The 19,972-nt window shown below is 37.0% G+C and overlaps 1 long non-coding RNA gene across 1 annotated transcript in view; it reads right to left on the bottom strand.

Annotated features, from left to right (window-relative positions):
• Nucleotides 1-298: 298 nt before the first annotated feature.
• LOC113073144 (uncharacterized) overlaps nucleotides 299-19,972 on the bottom strand; it is a 43,602-nt gene continuing 23,928 nt past the window's right edge. Inside the window, exons 3-4 of the long non-coding RNA XR_003280452.1 lie at nucleotides 13,672-13,737; nucleotides 299-454 (exon numbers count right to left, since the gene is read on the bottom strand). This is a non-coding gene — a long non-coding RNA (uncharacterized LOC113073144). The remainder of the gene's footprint in view (nucleotides 455-13,671; nucleotides 13,738-19,972) is intronic.

Genomic DNA, 19,972 nt, shown 5'->3' with positions numbered 1-19,972 from the left:
TGTGCGCTTGCTGAATCAACTTTCTCTCCAAGCTCACAGCAATGTGGAGGGTATCGTGTGTGTGTGTGTGTGTGTGTGTGTGTGCATGCTAACTCAAAGAACAACCTGACTGAGAACAGTGTTTTACTGTAATCAACGTTAATAGTACATATTACTATTATTAGATGTTTACATATCTGTGAGTTATTTCCAATAAAGAGTGAAAGTAATTCTCTGATGGGCATTTTTTCATGTGGATCCAGAAGACATGTAGGTGTTTTTATTAATTATAACTGTAAAAAAGCAAAAGCTGCGAAACAGTTATAGTTCTGGAGTGTTGATTTGGGCGGTCTTGAATTAAGCAGCACCTACCTGACTCCTGCAGGTATCTATACACCAGGAAATTGACCTCATCGCTGCTAATACTCATCTTCACACCTGCTTACACCATGAGGTCAGCACACAGGACACTAGCCTGAGAGAGAAAAGACAAAAACAACATCAAAAATCCAGCTCAAATAATATACGGTAAAAACGACATTGGAAAAGATATGGATATTGCAAGGCTCTCTGCCTTCCAGTCATAGCGTGTATAAAAAGCCTCTTTTACAGTGCAATAAGGGGGTAAAAGCTCTCTTTTGTCAGCCCAAACCTGAGCGTGTACTATGCTGCCAGAGGTTACCAAAGGCTTCACAGCCCTGCATGGCTGAATAACAGATTGTAGTACCAAAGTGGACATTGCACAGTGGGGGCGCTGTTGCACCAAGACTACGGAGCAGTAAAATCATCTGCCACTGAAAGTGTTTACATGAGGGCTACTACAAAATACTTCTGTTTACTTGAGTTTGACACATGGATTCATTGTGACTTTGGCTTTACAGAGCTGCCAAAATGTCCGTTAGCTCTAACAGATGTGTTGATTTTTTAAGCGCAGGAACATTTACTTGAAATTAAAACATGACCTAGATTTGACACTCTCTAAATACTGGTTAAATTGTGATTTAAAGCAGACAAGCAACACATTACACTATTAAGGTATTTTGTTTACATACAGTTTAGGGTTGTTTATTCAAATAATATTTCATGCTCGCTCTATATTTCGCCACAATTTCAAGACGTCCGCTCAGCATTGGACTTCCTCCAGAAAAGAGCATCTCCGAGCACAAACATATTTTCAGTTCCACATCGAGATGCTGCAGAACCACAAGTGGGCTTATTCTGAAAAGTGACCCATTTCCTCATGACCTTGGTGTCCGCCATTCCAGATCGCATCCTTATTTATACAGAGCAGTGAAGTGGAAAGTGTTCCCCCATTGCCCTGCGTTTAGTCATAGGATGTGGTTTGCTAGCGAAAGGGATGGTTTTAGCTGCCTCCTCAGGTTTTTTTCGCAAATTGTTTTTTTGAGCGATGGGGTTTCGTTCTGTTTGTAGACTGTGCCATCGTGTGACATAACACCTACCTGCTCTCTTCTTAACCAACTACAGCTTGTTTTTGAGTAACACTTAGCCTGCCGACGAATGCTTAGTTAGCTGGCTGAACTTCTCAAACATTAGAGTTGCTCGTCTTGGGTTCCCTTCATAAAATATGCAAAAGCATGCAAATAGGAACATCATCAAAAGGCAGTGTGTCCACGCCAATCAGATAACAGAGATACTGTGGCGTCCAATCAAATCAGGTAGAACGGTGCCACTGGATCAATGCGTTTTATCTCACAGCATAGCCAAATTAAATCCCTGCAAAAGTGGCAGAGTGTTCATCTATATTATCGAGTGGCTTGAGTCGATACTGAGGAGGAACGCTACCTTCCAATGAATCACCCCTGCTATTCAGGACCACCTAGCCTGTAAAACAGAGCAGGGAACTCCTGGCATTTACAGTGGGCAACATTAGTTCAAGTAAAGAAACCACGGGTGGGGAAATTCCCTTGTAGACATGAAACAAGAAAGAGCTTTTATTGAAATGGGTCACGGACCTCCATGAGATATATTGCCATGTGAGCCTCATAAATCGCCTTCAGGAATGCAAATATCACAATAAGATCTCTGCTTGGACGACATTTTGGTGTGCTGGAGGATGCTTGGTGTGTAGCGTAATCTTCATTGTATAATCAAAGGGCGGCGTGGGTTGCATAACAGTGGAGCGCATGCACTTGGGGTGAAGGAGTTTGTACTGTTATTCAAGGCTGTGGGGAAGTCTGAGAGGAAATGCTTTTTAACTGGTTTGGGTGAAAGGTATAACATATGGCTATCGAGTTACGGACTGATAACAGCCCAGTTTATAGCCATAATGTCAAAGAAGGCCATGCAGAATAGAGTCTGCTAATCAGAAACGGTGATGAAGTCATTTTCCTCCAGCTCCAGACGGATTAAATACGGTCAAGTGGCGAATAAGAGTATCTTTTGAAATAAAATAATATAAATAATAAAAGAATACTCTTTAAATTAAAAACACATATATTTTGGTTTTAATATAAAATAAAAAAGTAATAAAATCCATTATCAGGTACTGTAACCAAATAAATGTTTTGTACACATCTAACTTTTTCAAGAAAAAAGGTTTTAAGTAAATTTAAAGGTGCTGTATGTAAGATTAAGATCTACTAAAGCATAAAATACCCTAATATGTTTACAGATATTTAAGAAACATGCTAAGGTAACGCATTTGTTTTTTTGTTAGGCAAAAAATGTTAGCCTGAATGCACTGTAAGTAGCTTTGGATGAAAGCGTCTAAATGCATGAATATATTTTTGTAAAATTTTATTTAATCTAAAAAAAAAAGTGCGATCTGGGCCGGAATGTCAGTCTTTGTTTTGGTTTGTAAAACCCGCCCACTGTGCCAATTTAGCCAACTGTATTTCAGCATCTTATTTTAAAATAAAACATCGCAAAGAACAACCTTATTTATTATGAAACATAGCATTACATCATGTTGTTGTCCACAACAAACAGTTGTTCTGCCATGGTACAAGTCCTTGTGGAGACTGAAAGAATGCCACCATCTCCTGTTCTGTCATCATCTCTAAATCATGCTCTTTGATATTTTTTTGCAGCAGTCACGGCTGTAATGCTTCTCCGACGAGCAGCTTCTTCTGCTTTTGCCGTAGTACTGCAGGTTACACAAGAAACATGCCCATGGTCACGGCAGACTAGCGGTTTGCATGTGATCTGCACGTTGACGTGGACAATGATGCAGAAGTATAAATGAAAACTGATGCACAGCCTACGGCGTAGAAGCTAAGGCATAGGTCTGATGCAGAAGTATAAACCAGCCTGAAGAATGTCAGGCTGATGATGCAAACAGTAATATTTTGAAAGCACCACAAAGCCAGTGTTTACACTCTTCCTTATGTCAACATCCAGCTGAATGACTAACAGTAGCCTCATTGAACTGAAAGGAGAAAGTATTTTAGCATTGAAAACCTACACACTTAACTATTTAGAAGAGGCTGATTACACCTTTCGGTATGTGTGGCAGTGGTACTCTGGGCTTTTCACACGACTCCCTTGACAACAGTGAACTTGATCCTCTCAAACCTCTGAGGGCCTCAGTGAACAATGAGAAGCTTGGAGAGCTTGTGTTCTTGTGTAACACTGACCGTTGGACGCAAATTCCTCAAGACACTCGTCACAGTCAGTGCTCCACTTCCACCAATTAAGCACAAAAGAAAATATCCCAAAAGCCTAAGCACTAAGAATCTGTCTCAAGAGTGCCATGAATTGAGGAGATTATGTTTGACCTGCTTTCCAAGCAATAATACAGACAGATAAACAACTGATTACAAATGAACAAATGATTACTCCTAAAATTCACACAAAGCATGTTAAAGTAGATGTGGGAGGAAAAAAGGACCAAGATATAGTTCTGGCCCAATCTCAGATTATTGCTGGTGCCTATACTCTGGTGTCAGGCTGGTCGAGCGCGGAGCAATGTTTTAAAAGCACTCCAGTGCACACCTTCGCTTATAGTTGCTTTTACGTTATAGTTGATTCTAAAGTGTCAGCACTTGAGATAAACATTTAAATATAGTTATATTTAATTCATCCGTTACATATGCTAAAATATGAATGACTTCATAAAAAAAATAAGAAACAACAAATATTAAAAACATTATTAGAAATTATTAATATTAGAAACTGTATTTACAAATGAATTACACAAAATGGTATGTAGCCATAAAGTACTGTGCATCAATTATGTAAACATTGCTTCATATTTAAAGAATAACAACAACAAATATATAAAAATGATGTTGATGTTAACGACAAAGTAAATTAGAAAATATTTAATATATGAATAAAAATATTAAATGCAACCATGTATTGTAATAATAGGGCAAGTCATAAAACACTACTTTATTAATTAAAAAAACTATGCTATCCTTATTATTATCTTATATAAATTACACTGTATGCACATATACACACACACACAAAGCATATTAGAATGATTTCTAAAGGATTGTTCGACACTGAAGACTGGAGTAATGATAATGAAAATTTAGCATTGCCTCTCAGGAATAAATTACATTTTAATATTTGAATGAAAAACATCAAAATAGTATTTTCACAAAAAAAATTCTTATATTTTTGATCAAATAAATGAAGACTTGATGAGCATAAGAAACTCCTTTGGAAACAAACAAAATCGTTCTGATCCTAAACTTTTGAACAGTAGTGTAAATATGCATAGTGCATACACACATACATATACACCCACAAACACACACGTTAGGGATATATATATATATATATATATATATATATATATATATATATATATATATATATATATATATATATATATATATATATATATATATATATATATAATACAATATAACGTACAATATAATAATTTCATACAATTTTAATTGTATGTTTATATTATATTCCTCTAACTGCTCCTCATCAAACACTTGTAAACCGAAGCAATGTCACAGCAAATAACAGAGCAGCTCTGAAGCAGACGTGCTAACGTCACCCCGCATCCAGACAATAGTACCATTTTTCTTCCTCATTTCAAGGCAATTATGTCAACACCATTTCCACCAGACGCTTTTGGAGAAATCGGCATATGGTTCGCATCCCTCCATCAGCATCTAACAATCAGGTTGAGTCCAAAGGCAAAGCAAGCCAGTCAATCCGGCAGGAACCATGACCTTTGCTTATTAGATGCCACACGCTAGCGATTGCTGTCACAAGCGATTAGGACAAATGATGGACTAAACTGCTTGTGATGCAACCTACTCTCCGAAGGGCGAAAAATCAAATCAAACTGGACCAGCGAGATTAACGCATAACCTCACCTGACCTACTTTAGGATCTGGATCCATCAGTGTCTGTCTGAACATGGAGGGGTGGGGGAAATATGACACATCAGGGGCATAAATGGATTGCCCTACTCTTCTTCTTTTGTGTGAATTGTCCTAGAAGCAGGTCAATGGATCACACTGGCTGTGGTCGAAAACGTATACATCCACCATAGGCCTCAAAGTGCATTTTATTAAGAATCCTTTAACCGCTGCCCTGCAGATGACAGCTCTGCCATAATGGATCCATCAGTTACAAACACAGTGTTTGCACTCTTCAGTATGTCATCGTATAGCTTAAATATAGTCATCTCTGCACACAAGAGAATGTATTTTAACATCCAGCTCATTTCCTATAAAAGCATGTAACCACAGACACTATGGGATCATTAAACAGTCTTGTTTCGGTTCCAAGTTGAGTCTAAGTCATTCTGTAAAGGACAAAAGACTCTAAAGCATTTAAAGCCAACTGCATTTCCAACAGTCAGGCTTGTTCAAAATCATAAAAGAACATCATGAAGTTGAAATGTATGACTTTTAAATAAACACATTTTAATGCAAATGAAAGATTACCTCTATACACTCGGTTTTAAAAAAATCCTTGATTAATGTTTTTTTTATATTTTCGATTTTCTGAGATTGTTTGCAATGGCTCACTTGTAAAGTGATTAAAACATTTTTTTTAAACTCTCATACCAGAATCAATTTGCTACTATGGTTTGTAACTTAAACTAGCTTACAAATCAGTATGAAAATGCCACAGAATTGCACATTTACAGACACGCTGCTTTGCACATGTATTGAACGCTTGAAAGTTGGCTCTCGTTCACAATCAAAAGTAAAGATGATTGCAGATATATCATGTAGAAGTCATATTTTAAAGAAATAAACAAGAAATTATATTTTACAAACTGAAAAGTCATTTTTTTGGTGATTATTAAATATCACAACGATTAAGGTGGATCTGATGGCATTTCATTAACAAACAAACAGCCTGCATCTTTTGACAAATACAATGTTGAAACCTCCATTTTTATGCTGTTGCATGGCTAATTTTTGTAAACCTAATTTTAAATCTTTGAAGGTGTCAAATCCTGAGCCCAACAGCTCAAAGTAAACACCACATGGCAACTTCTGAAAACAGTCAAGCTTGTGGCTGATGTAACAGAAGGACATATCAGAGACGGGGAAGGTTATCTGCATATGTTGTGACACTGCTTCTGGGTGAGCGCGGCTCTCACTTTTCTGTCTGAGGTGGCTGTTCACAGCATTTTTGTAATGAAATGTTGACTCATATCAACGATTTTATCTTTGGCTCACAGGTGGGAGTCGCTGGAAAGGGAGGCGATGCGCTGCTCCAAACCAGGACTTGACAGAGGACAACAAGAATGGGAGGTAACATGAGGACAAGATCTAAACTGCCTGGATTCCTGGAGGATCATGGGGATTGCATAACGTTTTTACCTTCCTCCGGCTCTTTGAGAACTCTATGCATGTCATTTAGAAAAACAACAATGTGACTTGTTTTTTACAGAAAAAGGAAGCATAAAAAAAATAAAAATAATAAAAAACATTTTTAAAAGGGTTACCAAAAAAAAAACAGTCTCCTTTCTAGAATTGATTCTACTAAAAAAAGAATAATTATCAATATTGACTGTTTGTTTCTAAATAATTTTTATGCTAATTAACATACCAACATGTACCCACTCAGCATTAATTAGTCCTCTGTTATTGCTTAATTAATCAACAAATCAACAGCCTGTTGTCTTTGAATCTATGTGAAAATGAAACCATCCTGTAACTGAACAATCCTGGAGCTTATTTCATGTGCTGCAGCACAGACACAGACCTGCTGAGCTTGTTTAATGAACTTATTTGCCTCTGCTAACGAGTGAAACTAAGTGTGGCTTGATTGCCAGCAGCTAAAGAGCTAAACTATGAGTAAAGCAGCTGAAGCTGACCCTACAGCCTACACAGTTTTTCTGTAGTATGAATCACTAAATTAAACACCATGTTGGAAGGTGAGGCATTGAAGTGTAGGTCAAAGGACAAATGTGTTATGAGCTAAGTGAAAAGCAGAATGCACTGCAGCACCTCAAGGCTTGAATCTTAGAAAACCTTTCCAGAACATATTTTTCCATAAATACAAAAGAAATTAGAATTATTTGAATAATTATGTTATTTCTATCATGACATCTCTCAGGAGATTTTAGCACGGTAATGGATAAGACTATGTTAATGTACAGTATTTGGTCATGGCGGAATAGATCTGCTATGCTGCTGCTCTTAAATTGCTGCTGTTGGTTATTGCTACTGCAAATCAAGTACATGAACTTGCTACTGCTAATACATACGCCTACACAGTGCTGTGAGTATTTAATACTATTTAAGCTGGGGAAGGTGTTGCGAGTATTTAAGACTAAACAAGCAGATCTATACAGGTGGAGCTGGGGAGGTAGAAGGTTTCAAAGGAACTCTGAAAGTACACTGCGAAATGCTCTAGTGAAAGCTAACCATTTGAATGTAAAGCAGCAAGCTCATTGGCTGCATATGCAGCATAAACAAATCAGCTTGTCCTAATTAGTTTAAAGGGATAGTTCACCCCAAAATGAAAATTGTGTCATTAATGACTCACCCTCATGTCGTTCCAAACCCGTAAAACCCCTGTTAATCTTTGGAACACAGTTTAAGATATTTTAGATTAAGTCCGAGAGCTTTCTGTCCGGTATACGGTGTGTACGGTATACGGTCCATGTCAGTTAGAATTTGTTGAAGCATCGAAAATACATTTTGGTTCAAAAATAACAAAAAATATGACTTTAGTCAGCATTGTCTTCTCTTCTGGGTCTGTTGTGAGCGCGTTCAAGTGGTTTAGTGATATCAGGTTCGTGAACGAATCATTCGATTTAACCGCTTCTTCTTGAATAAGTTCACAGAATCGAACTGAATCGTTTAAAACGGTCCGCGTCTCCAATAAGCATTAATCCACAAATGACTTCAGCTGTGAACTTTTTAATGTGGCTGACTCTCCCTCTGAGCTAAAACAAACGAATATCTGGGAGTAATTCATTTCCTCAAACAGTACACTGACTGAACTGCTGTGAAGAGAGAACAGAAGATGAACACCGAGCCAAGCCAGATAACGAACAAAAGATTGACTCATTCTCGATTCAAGAACCGTTGCTGCCGGAAGCGTCTGATTCGAGAAACGAGGAGCTGATGATGCTGCGCATGCGTGATTCAGTGTGAAGCAGACTGACACACATTGCGTCTGAACCGAACTGATTCTTTTGGTGATTGATTCTGAACTCATTCTGTGCTAATGTTATGAGCACGGGTAAACCGAAGGCTTGAATCAAGGGCAATCATTGACAATGACGTCATTACATTGAGCGCAAAAGAACCAGTGAACCATTTTCTTCAACCAGTTTATTGAATGGAACTGTCCGAAAGAACCGGTTTGCGGAAAAGAACCGAACTTCCTATCACTACCGGTGATCCAAAACCGATGCAACCGGTTCTTGACTCGAGAACGAGTCAATCTTTTATTCGTTATCTGGCTCGGCTCGGTGTTTATCTTCAGCTCTCTCTTCACAGCAGTTCATATTCCAGGATATTGGTTTATTTTAACTCAAAGGGAGTGTCAGACACATTAAAAAAAGTTCACTTTTGATCAATTTACTGTATTCATGGCAAAAAAAAAAAAAGTTATATAGTAGGGATACACTGGTTGACCGGAACTGGAGCTACAAGTCTGGGTCACAGACATCAGGAAGTGAACAGCCTACTGCACAAAATAAGAGCCATTCCTGCGCTCACTGAAGCTGCGCGAGCGTACTGTACCTGTCCCTGCACAAGCGAAGACAGTGAAGGGATGTTCAGCTCAACTTCTCGCATGTTGGATGAGAAACGAGACGGAGTAAATTGTGACAATACTTTTTTTTTTTTGTAAAGAACTTGCATACATTTAAAAATCACCTGCTGTAGCATAATGAAAAAAGGGGCCGATTCATTGGCTCAAGTAAAAAAAAAAATAGATATGAATTTATCATTACTTTTTTTTTAATTGGATGAATGAAACACTTTGCATCTTTGTTTTATTCGCACCGACATTATTTGATTTTAACATTTTAGAATAATTTTTTATACAGCATACTCTTATTTAGTTTCACTGGTAAAGAACTTTTTTAAATGTAAAACCAAACTTAAAAACTGAAACAAATACTGCATGCTGATTAAGAAACATCTTATTGAATTTATGCAGTTGTTGCCTTAAATGAAAACTTAACTGTAACCATGTGAAATTAAAGGCCATTTCTATGTAGTTTCAACCCAATTCAAAAACAAAAGCTAAATGCTAATGTTTGTACCATCTATGTTTGTATTGAATGTAGGCTTCTTACTGTGCAGTTACTGCTATTCATTTCAGATGTTTACAGTTATGGTTTTCAATAGCCAAAAGTCAGTTTGCCCTATTAAATACCAAATAAACATCTTTTTTATGCATACTTTCCTTCTTTCTTGTTTGTTGCTTACAAAAAAAAAGAAAAAAAAGAAAAGGAAATCGGTATTGTAATCAGCCAGTTTGCTTGTAAAAAAATTTGTTATCGGTCATGAAAAATCATGATCGGTGCATCCCTAAGTGTATAGGTAATAAGTTATAGAAATAATTTTCCCTCTTTTGACACTGGGGTAACATATGATCTGACATATTGTCAGAATAGCAATGATGTAACCTCAAATGTGTTTGGTTTAATTGGCAAACCTAGAGTATCCAGCATGTGACCAGGCAAAGAAAAGACCATATTCAATGCTGGAGCTCAATAATTAAAAGCAGATTGGTTTAACCACTCCCGGTCAGTTAGGAGAGTTATTCATCTCCATGTGAACTGAGTGCACTGACAGCGTTTCCAGGAACTCACTATAACGCAACTCAGACAGCAGAAATTACTAATAAGTAACATATTCAAGGTCTGTTGAGACCCGGTTAACAGGGAAGGCATCTTATCTACAGCCATAAAGGAATTATAGAGGTAACTACCCTTCGACCCAGTTCTGCTGCTGTGTTTTTTACACATGTAAACCCTTAGGATGGGGTGTTTCTGGAACATGTGGAACAAGCACTGCCTAAAGGTCTGCTGGAACATGATCTCGCTGGAGCTGTTCAGAAGGGTTACATCATATCACCACCTGCCAAAATCACTTACTATAGCTAGAGCCAGAGCGCCAGTACACACAGACTCATTCATTGTTCTTATCGGAGTGCATTAGCATTCGCCAATACATTAAACATAATAGTTACCAATAAAGGCAACTTGGGATAAAGTTGTCACCTCTGGCCAATTATAAATAGCAGATTGTTAAATTTATAAATTACAGCCTAAGCACCATCTAAGTTTGTGATCTGATGACAGTCGGGTGCATACGATAATGGTTGCTTTCACATTAACACTACTACAATGCTGTAATTATCAGTGGGAAACTCTGCGTTTGGTGGTGTATCAGTTAATGAATCATGACTGAAGCTAATTTGAAGCTAATAAATGTTTTTGTAGAGAACACTGACTTCAAAACACTACATTTTTACAAAATAAATGACTAGCAGTAGGACTTTATAATTTAAATGGCTAAGTCTGTATCACTCCGTATTGCTCTGAGACACACAATGATTTATCCTGCTTCGCATTGTTTTCAAATTTTCCAATGCATGATTATTACTATACCCTAAAACATTGTAATGCCATCATGATTTGGAGTAGGAAGTCTGAAGATAGTAGCTTTATGATCACATTACACACTATAAAAAATGTTGTGCTGTCACTGTCAAGGTGTATAATGACCCCTTGACCTTTATGGAAGTTAATTACCGTAATTTTGAATTTCTCTGAATTGAATTACACGTTGAATCACATGTTGAACCCATCCCTTACACCCTAACCCACCCTTAAACATACCAATAAAAAACTACATAGAAATAAGTAAATTTTTTTGAATATTCGAAATATGAAGGCAGTCCTATTTAGACAGATTTATTTATTTTGTTCACAATTTATATTAGGTGGCCTTAACCTACTATGTACTAACATAAAAAAAATGTACTTATTGTGTTCTTATTTTATTGTAAAACACTTTTGCTGCTATTGAGGTGGAATACGGGAAAAGTTAGGGACAGGTTTGGTGGTTGTGAAAGAATTTTGGTCTTTATATATATCTGGTATACAGTATTGTTCAAAATAATAGCAGTACAATGTGACTAACCAGAATAATCAAGGTTTTTCGTATATTTTTTTATTGCTACGTGGCAAACAAGTTACCAGTAGGTTCAGTAGATTCTCAGAAAACAAATGAGACCCAGCATTCATGATATGCACGCTCTTAAGGCTGTGCAATTGGGCAATTAGTTGAATTAGTTGAAAGGGGTGTGTTCAAAAAAATAGCAGTGTGGCATTCAATCACTGAGGTCATCAATTTTGTGAAGAAACAGGTGTGAATCAGGTGGCCCCTATTTAAGGATGAAGCCAACACTTGTTGAACATGCATTTGAAAGCTGAGGAAAATGGGTCGTTCAAGACATTGTTCAGAAGAACAGCGTACTTTGATTAAAAAGTTGATTAGAGAGGGGAAAACCTATAAAGAGGTGCAAAAAATGATAGGCTGTTCAGCTAAAATGATCTCCAATGCCTTAAAAGGGAGAGCAAAACCAGAGAGACGTGGAAGAAAACGGAAGACAACCATCAAAATGGATAGAAGAATAACCAGAATGGCAAAGGCTCAGCCAATGATCACCTCCAGGATGATCAAAGACAGTCTGGAGTTACCTGTAAGTACTGTGACAGTTAGAAGACGTCTGTGTGAAGCTAATCTATTTTCAAGAATCCCCCGCAAAGTCCCTCTGTTAAAAAAAGGCATGTGCAGAAGAGGTTACAATTTGCCAAAGAACACATCAACTGGCCTAAAGAGAAATGGAGGAACATTTTGTGGACTGATGAGAGTAAAATTGTTCTTTTTGGGTCCAAGGGCCACAGGCAGTTTGTGAGACGACCCCCAAACTCTGAATTCAAGCCACAGTACACAGTGAAGACAGTGAAGCATGGAGGTGCAAGCATCATGATATGGGCATGTTTCTCCTACTATGGTGTTGGGCCTATTTATCGCATACCAGGGATCATGGATCAGTTTGCATATGTTAAAATACTTGAAGAGGTCATGTTGCCCTATGCTGAAGAGGACATGCCCTTGAAATGGTTGTTTCAACAAGACAATGACCCAAAACACACTAGTAAACGGGCAAAGTCTTGGTTCCAAACCAACAAAATTAATGTTATGGAGTGGCCAGCCCAATCTCCAGACCTTAATCCAATTGAGAACTTGTGGGGTGATATCAAAAATGCTGTTTCTGAAGCAAAACCAAGAAATGTGAATGAATTGTGGAATGTTGTTAAAGAATCATGGAGTGGAATAACAGCTGAGAGGTGCCACAAGTTGGTTGACTCCATGCCACACAGATGTCAAGCAGTTTTAAAAAACTGTGGTCATACAACTAAATATTAGTTTAGTGATTCACAGGATTGCTAAATCCCAGAAAAAAAAAATGTTTGTACAAAATAGTTTTGAGTTTGTACAGTCAAAGGTAGACACTGCTATTTTTTTGAACATACCCCTTTCAACTAATTGCCCAATTGCACAGCCTTAAGAGCGTGCATATCATGAATGCTGGGTCTTGTTTGTTTTCTGACAATCTACTGAACCTACTGGTAACTTGTTTGCCACGTAGCAATAAAAATATACTAAAAACCTTGATTATTCTGGTTAGTCACATTGTACTGCTATTATTTTGAACAATACTGTATATATTCATTCAAACAGAAAACAGTTATTTCAAGCTGCATTAATATTTCACAATTCTATTGGTTTTTAATCGATTTTTTCCTTGTATTTTTCACAAAAAAGTATCTTACAGACACAAACCTTTTGAACAGTGGTGTATACAGTGTTCTTAAGCCTTAAGTCTATTTTGTCGGTCTCTACATCTACCAGTATTTACTACTTGTAATGCCTATATTATCAATCACTTTAATGATTCCAGGATTCTCACTGAACTCCCCTCCTCCCTGTCATATGAAAGAGTGACACTGGACATTTCATACAACATTCAAAAATAAATAAATAAATAAATTAGTTAAAACAATGGTGTATATATCAGGGAACAGTTTGCAAAAACAGAGCCCAGCTTTATATATATTATATATATATATATATATATATATATATATATATATATATATATATATATATATATATAGACACGCACACACACTACATATATCTAGATTTCATTAAAGGAAAAAAAGCCATCTTAGCAACAACATGCATTTATACTCACCACACTATCAGCTTTATTTTCACCAGGCAAACGCTTTTTAAGGATCCAACCCAAGTGTCTCAGCACCTGCAATAATATTACAGAAAAGGGTGAATGAAGCAGAATTTTTCAAGCATCTAGACATGAAAAACAAAAAAGAAGAAGAAAAAAAAACACCTGCTATGCACGCCCCAATTAAACTAACCTATCTGAGGTCAAAGAAAGCCTTTTTGTGGATATTCTCAGTTTAGATGGAAAATGTCTTATCTTTCCCCATCGTTCTGCTGAGAGCTTCTCTCTCTATTGTTTTTCCATCTCTCCTGGGTAAGGTAACAGACTGAATGAGTGTCTCTATGGACTTTCTTAAAATGTCCAATAAATCTTAATGTCACCCTATAAATTTCTTTAGGTTGCCACTTATATTTTTCATGACAAAAAAAACAAAACAAAAAAACACCAGACACAATTTCTTGAAAACAAACCCTCCACACTGACTTGTATGTGTGGTATTTGGACAAATGGCTGAAAGCATAAGTCAATTGACATTACAGAAAATGGATTTCACTAATGTTTGTGAAAATGTCAACATTACTTGTATGTAACGATTCACCTTGCCTCTGTATAATTCATATTAAATGCATTGCCACTTGTGGGCGATATGGCAAAAAAATGTAGATCTCTATTTTTTTCAGAATGTTTGGCCGTTTTGACCTATTTTTTTTTTTACTATTTTTTTTAACTAGATTTAAAACTTTCTAACAGGGCACCACACACAAAGTAGTCAACATGATGTAAATGTTACAAAAATAACTTGTTAAATATCTTTGCAGAAAAGATGCACAAACTACATCTTGTACAAACTTTTCTTATACATATATGCCCAGAAATAATACAGAGAAAATGCTTTTAAAAAAAAAAAACGAATCTCTAAAATATAGTAATTTTTAAATAACTGAAAGTATAATACCAGTAGACTATTATTAACTATAAATGTTCTGTAAAAACAACAGCAGCTTATAACCTGTCACCACGATGCAAACATGAAATATCAGGCATACAGTAATAGTTAGCCTACAGTTCACTTTAGCCTGTTTTTCCATAGTTTTTTTTTCTATGTAAACATGGACACTGCACATTGACTGCTGCACTCGTATCTCTTGCAGTGTCTCGTGCATGAAATGGCCTTCTAAATATGTGGCACTCAATTTAAAAGAAGTCCACTCCCATCTCCTTGCATATTTTTCTTATTCCACTGCCACGTCGCATTTTTGTCAACACAAAAGGGCATTCTGTGTGAATGTCGCCTAGCCATTTGAGTGCGTCACACATGAGCTGTTAATCACATGCACCAAAATCCCGTTGAATCGTTCTTTTCTCTTTACTGTTATCATTGGCATATTGTCAAAGTGTCTAATTCTAATGTTTGGTAATATTTCTATTAAAAATCACGATTCCTCGAATTCTAAAATATAAAATTGTGTCAAAACATTAAATTCAAATTAATCGATAAAATCTGAAAAATCGCCCCGTCCTAGTTTACAGTGGTGACCAAGGACAAAAATGTGTTTCTGCTGTTCCATAAATGCCACCTGCTGTCAGAGAGTAAATTAGCATTCTAATTCAGCCCATCTGCAGTTTTTGTTTCCTTTTGTTAGTTTGATATAGTATAGTTCCACAAAACTAGGAGTCAGACCATTCTGTTTTTGATAAAAAAAAATTGAAATCATACAACCTAAAGAAAATCAAAAACTGCTCATACTCCATGCATGATTTGTTTTTTATCATGATAAAAATGCAGTGGTTGCCGCTAATTTATGAATGGAAAGAGCACATTCAAAGCCTTGTTCATATAAAAACATTAATTTTTATTTATTAATTTGTTTTGTTTTAAAATTTCGATTTAGTTCTGTATTTGACATTTCAATTTCACAAAGAAAAGTGCAACATTTTGTCTGAGAAATAATAAAAGGACACCTTTTCGATTTATAATATGGCTTAAAAAAACTGTGAGAAAATCGTATTGTGAAGTGAGTGAAGTGAGTGAGTGAAGTGAGTGAACACACACAGAGCAGTGAACACACACACACACACTGTGAGCACACACCCGGAGCAGTGGGCAGCCATTTATGCTGCGGCGCCCGGGGAGCAGTTGGGGGTTCGATGCCTTGCTCAAGGGCACCTAAGTCGTGGTATTGAAGGTGGAGAGAGAGCTGATCATGCACTCCTCCCACCTACAATTCCTGCCGGACCGAGACTAGAACTCACAACCCTTCGATTGGGAGTCCAACCCTCTAACCATTAGGCCACGACTTCCCTTAAAAAAAAGTGGTTAAAAGCAATGAGTGAGATAAGTATTCTGATTTGTTTCGCATTATGAGTTGGGTGACTTGTTACATCCCTAGAATTACTATGTAGATGATATATACATTTGGAAATTTTAAGATAAGGGCATACCTAGCTAAACTTTCAACAGAGACAAAACAGGTTCCACCACCATCAGGTAAAGCTGACTGCATTTTTTGACCTACACTGTTTATTGCTTTTAACCTACATACATCATTGGTGAGGTTTTCTAATGACCCAACAGCTTCTTGAAAGAATAACAAAAGAAAGAATATGTCATAACTCAGAAAAAAATGAAATGTCAAATGGTTTTGTAAAATAGTTTTGCCTGGAAAAAAATACAAATTTTAAATAGGCACTTTTAAGTAAGCATTTATACAAAGTAACCTAAGTTACAATTTTGCCCTGCCATATACCCACAGCTAAAAAAAAATAATAATAATAATAATAAAATAAAAAATCATATCATCCAGGGCAGTATTCCCAGGCGCAGATTACGCCTAGGTCTGGAATTAATTTCTGCATTCATAAATCACCATCTTGGGCTCACCCTGAGTGTGCATGTGGTAGTTTCCACAGCCGAGTAATGAAACGCATGTATTGACATGGCTGTTAAGTTACAGCTATTGGCGGGTTTCAGTGGTCTCTTGTCTACCAAGGTTAAGCTTGAACAGAGATGGGTGGAAACTACTTCCTTCAGGCCGCCTGCTCCCAGCCCATGTCTCGCGGGTCTCTGAGACTTCTTTGTGCAGTTGCACCTGCTAAATCTATCTGTTTTCCAGAGCAGCGACGATCCAGATAACTCAGATAATTGGCCTGCATTTGCTAAGCGAAGAAGCAGGTGTCATTACAGTGTTAAGCCAAAGAATGTCTGATCTGTGAAAAAAGGGATGGCCAAGATTTGTTAAAAACCAACTTGGGGACTGATTTAGTTTGAAATAATTAAATTGCCAATTCATATAAAATGTGAAAATAATTGGGGAAGCACATCCAATCCATTAGAAACATTCTCATACCCAAGTACTCAATCTCAATTTACTGTGCTGTGTTACAAAATGTGTAAGAGATTTGCAATTAATAACACAACTCAAGCACACTGCCACAAGCGCCATAACAAATATTAGTGTAAAGCAAAACTAATACTAATTAGGAGTATACCGGTGCTATAGAAGTATCGCAATGCCCAAGCCTCAAAATACTACAACATTTAATGCTAGTTCTTCAAATGCCATTCACACAAGATGCAAGGCAAACTGTCACAGAATTAAATAACAATAAAATTGAAAGATGAATTTTTAATCTAACGGCATCTTATAAAGCGAAACCACAGACATTTAACAGGAAAAAACATCCATCTGGTGCATCTCCACATAAAAACAACTGAAAATAGTGCACACTATATAAAGGCGAAATCAACAGCAGCATTAGAACCTTCTGTAATACATTCATTATTGAAGATTTGCAACTGAAATTATTTTATGGTAAACTTCAAATGTCATCCAAATGTTAGGCCTATGTTTGGATTTACAAAGTCTCTCTTCAGTTTAAAAAAAAAACAAGAAAAACTGTATTAAAGATTTTTTTTTCCAAATCCAGATATATCACCAAACACCAGTTTTTTTTTAAACATTAATCCACCATTTTTATCTGACAAAAATTCCTACATATATTTAAAACTACACCATTTCTGAATAATTAAAAGCTGTGAAAGTCTGGAAAGTCATGACTTAATGGTTAGAAAGTTTGACTCCTAACCCTAAGGTTGTGGGTTCGAGTCTTGGGCCGGCAATACCACAACTGAGGTGCCCTTGAGCAATGCACCGAACCCCCAGCTGCTCCTCGAGCACCGCAGCATAAATGGCTGCCCACTGCTCCGTGTGTGTGTTCACAGTGTGTATGTGTGTGTGCGCTTTGGATGGGTTAAATACAGAGCACATATTCTGAGTATGGGTCACCATACTTGGCTGTGTGTCACATTCATGTCAAAAGCCCTTGTAATACTGGCCTTCACTGAAGTCCACCACAACCAGTACGGAAGCTTCTCATGCTGATTTTGCCATTATATCTCACGTTTTATTTTTCACACAATTTATCAAGGTTTCATGATGCTTTAGCTGGTATCCTACTATGAGACACCATAAAGATGTTGTGACAATATCAAGTTTTGTCTTTCAGGTCAACTATTGTTAGAGCAGATAATGCATCAACAAGAGTTACAAAGAAGATTACAATGGGTTATCATGCAACTGTATGATTATCTTGGCAACATCTACATTGTGCTGTTGAACTTATCTTCTCGGGTTTAGCTCAGGTTAGCAATTATTGTCTTATTCTAAGCTTTTAAGCGGAGACCTTTGTTTAAACCAACAATACCGGGTCCAATACTTTACTGAGTGCAACCTTCGACCGACAGACCTCAATATATACAATCTGCTTTGCCCTGATAACTCAAGTGCACACTATAATAAAAACTTTTTTTTCCCAAGTGAAAGGAAACTGTTTGTTATCTGTGATACAGTTGTAAGCAGGGGACCAAGATTCACACTGAAAATGTGCTTAAAGATCCCCCCCCCCCCCTTCTTCAGAAAGTCTACCTAGCGAAACTGAAACTTCACGTACTTGAGCACACACAACATTTTTGTCAATCTTCATAATGCTACCTAGCTAAAAGGAAACAGATGTCACGGTTTCCTTTCAAAGAGCAGTAAGTCTTTCCTCCTACACACCAAAGGGACAATTCACAATTCAGTGGCGTATGGGAGGCGGTTTCCTCATCTCTCTCTCTCTCTCGTAAAGAAAGACATAGGCTCCAACAGATGCTTCCCATCCCCCATGCGTTGAAATAAGGTAATGGGGGGGGGGGTGTTCGTTAACAACTGTTGATGCACCTGCTTGATAAGCAAAACACCTTCTCTATTGTTCTGAGGATCTTACATCAGACAGGAAGCAGGCAGATATAAAAAAGTCCATCGTGTGATTCAGATGGAGCTACAGCAGCTCAGGCACAAAGGTTACATTTTGCATATTCATCACTAAATGACAGTTGCGTTAACATTTATGGCAAATAATCTGGGGAGGTGATAGATAGATAAAAGGGGGGAGGGGGGAGGATAATACTGTGAAATATTCTAACAATTAGGGCTGTCACGATTCCTTGAAAAAAATTGATAGTTAAAAAAAAAACCTTGAAAGAAATGGCAATTATTACGATTTCTGTCATTTTCAAAACTGCCTGTGGCTAAAGTTTGTCACAAAGTCAAGTTAAAATGAGCCATTTTAAAATGAGTAATCAAAGCACTATGAAAACATTTCTTAATCACATTCACACAGAAAAAAAAAATATCAGAGATGGTTGAGTCTGGTCCTAGTGGTCTTGAGTGTGGAAACCCAATGCTCCCATTAGTAGTTGCTCCTCACATTCATAGAGTTGACCCCGTTGACAAACGATTGCACCCATTTATTTCCCCCAGAAATTGCCAATCCTCATGTAAAATGAATGCCATCTGGTTGATCTGGCATAGCAAACCACTGTCACTATGAATCCCTTTTCGTTTATGGATTGAATTTTTTTTTAATCATGCGTCACGCTATACTTTAAAGGTCCCATGACATGGATTATTTCCTTTTCTTTGAATGCGTTTTAATGTTTCCTTAGGTGTACTTATATTGTTAGTATGATTTTTACATTTAAAATTTAGAATTTTTAGATCCTGGTATTAGCCCTCTGGCTTGAATGCTCTGTTTGAAGGGGCGTGTCTGCTGTGAGACTCCGAGTAAACCACAACTGTTGTGATTGGCTGACATCGTTGCATTCGAAATGCGTTCATGTGGAACCCCTCTCAAATATATATATATATATATTTTTTTTTTTTACTATTACAGCTGTCGAGATTAACGAATCGTGGAAGTGTGGATTATATAAAAAAATGTTCGATCTTTTCCCATCACATGAAAGGCTGCAGTGATGAGTATTAAGTAG

The sequence above is a fragment of the Carassius auratus genome, unplaced genomic scaffold (genome assembly GCF_003368295.1).
Source record: "Carassius auratus strain Wakin unplaced genomic scaffold, ASM336829v1 scaf_tig00011396, whole genome shotgun sequence".
NCBI lineage: Eukaryota > Metazoa > Chordata > Actinopteri > Cypriniformes > Cyprinidae > Carassius > Carassius auratus.
This window is presented reverse-complemented; position numbering and strand designations above follow the sequence as displayed.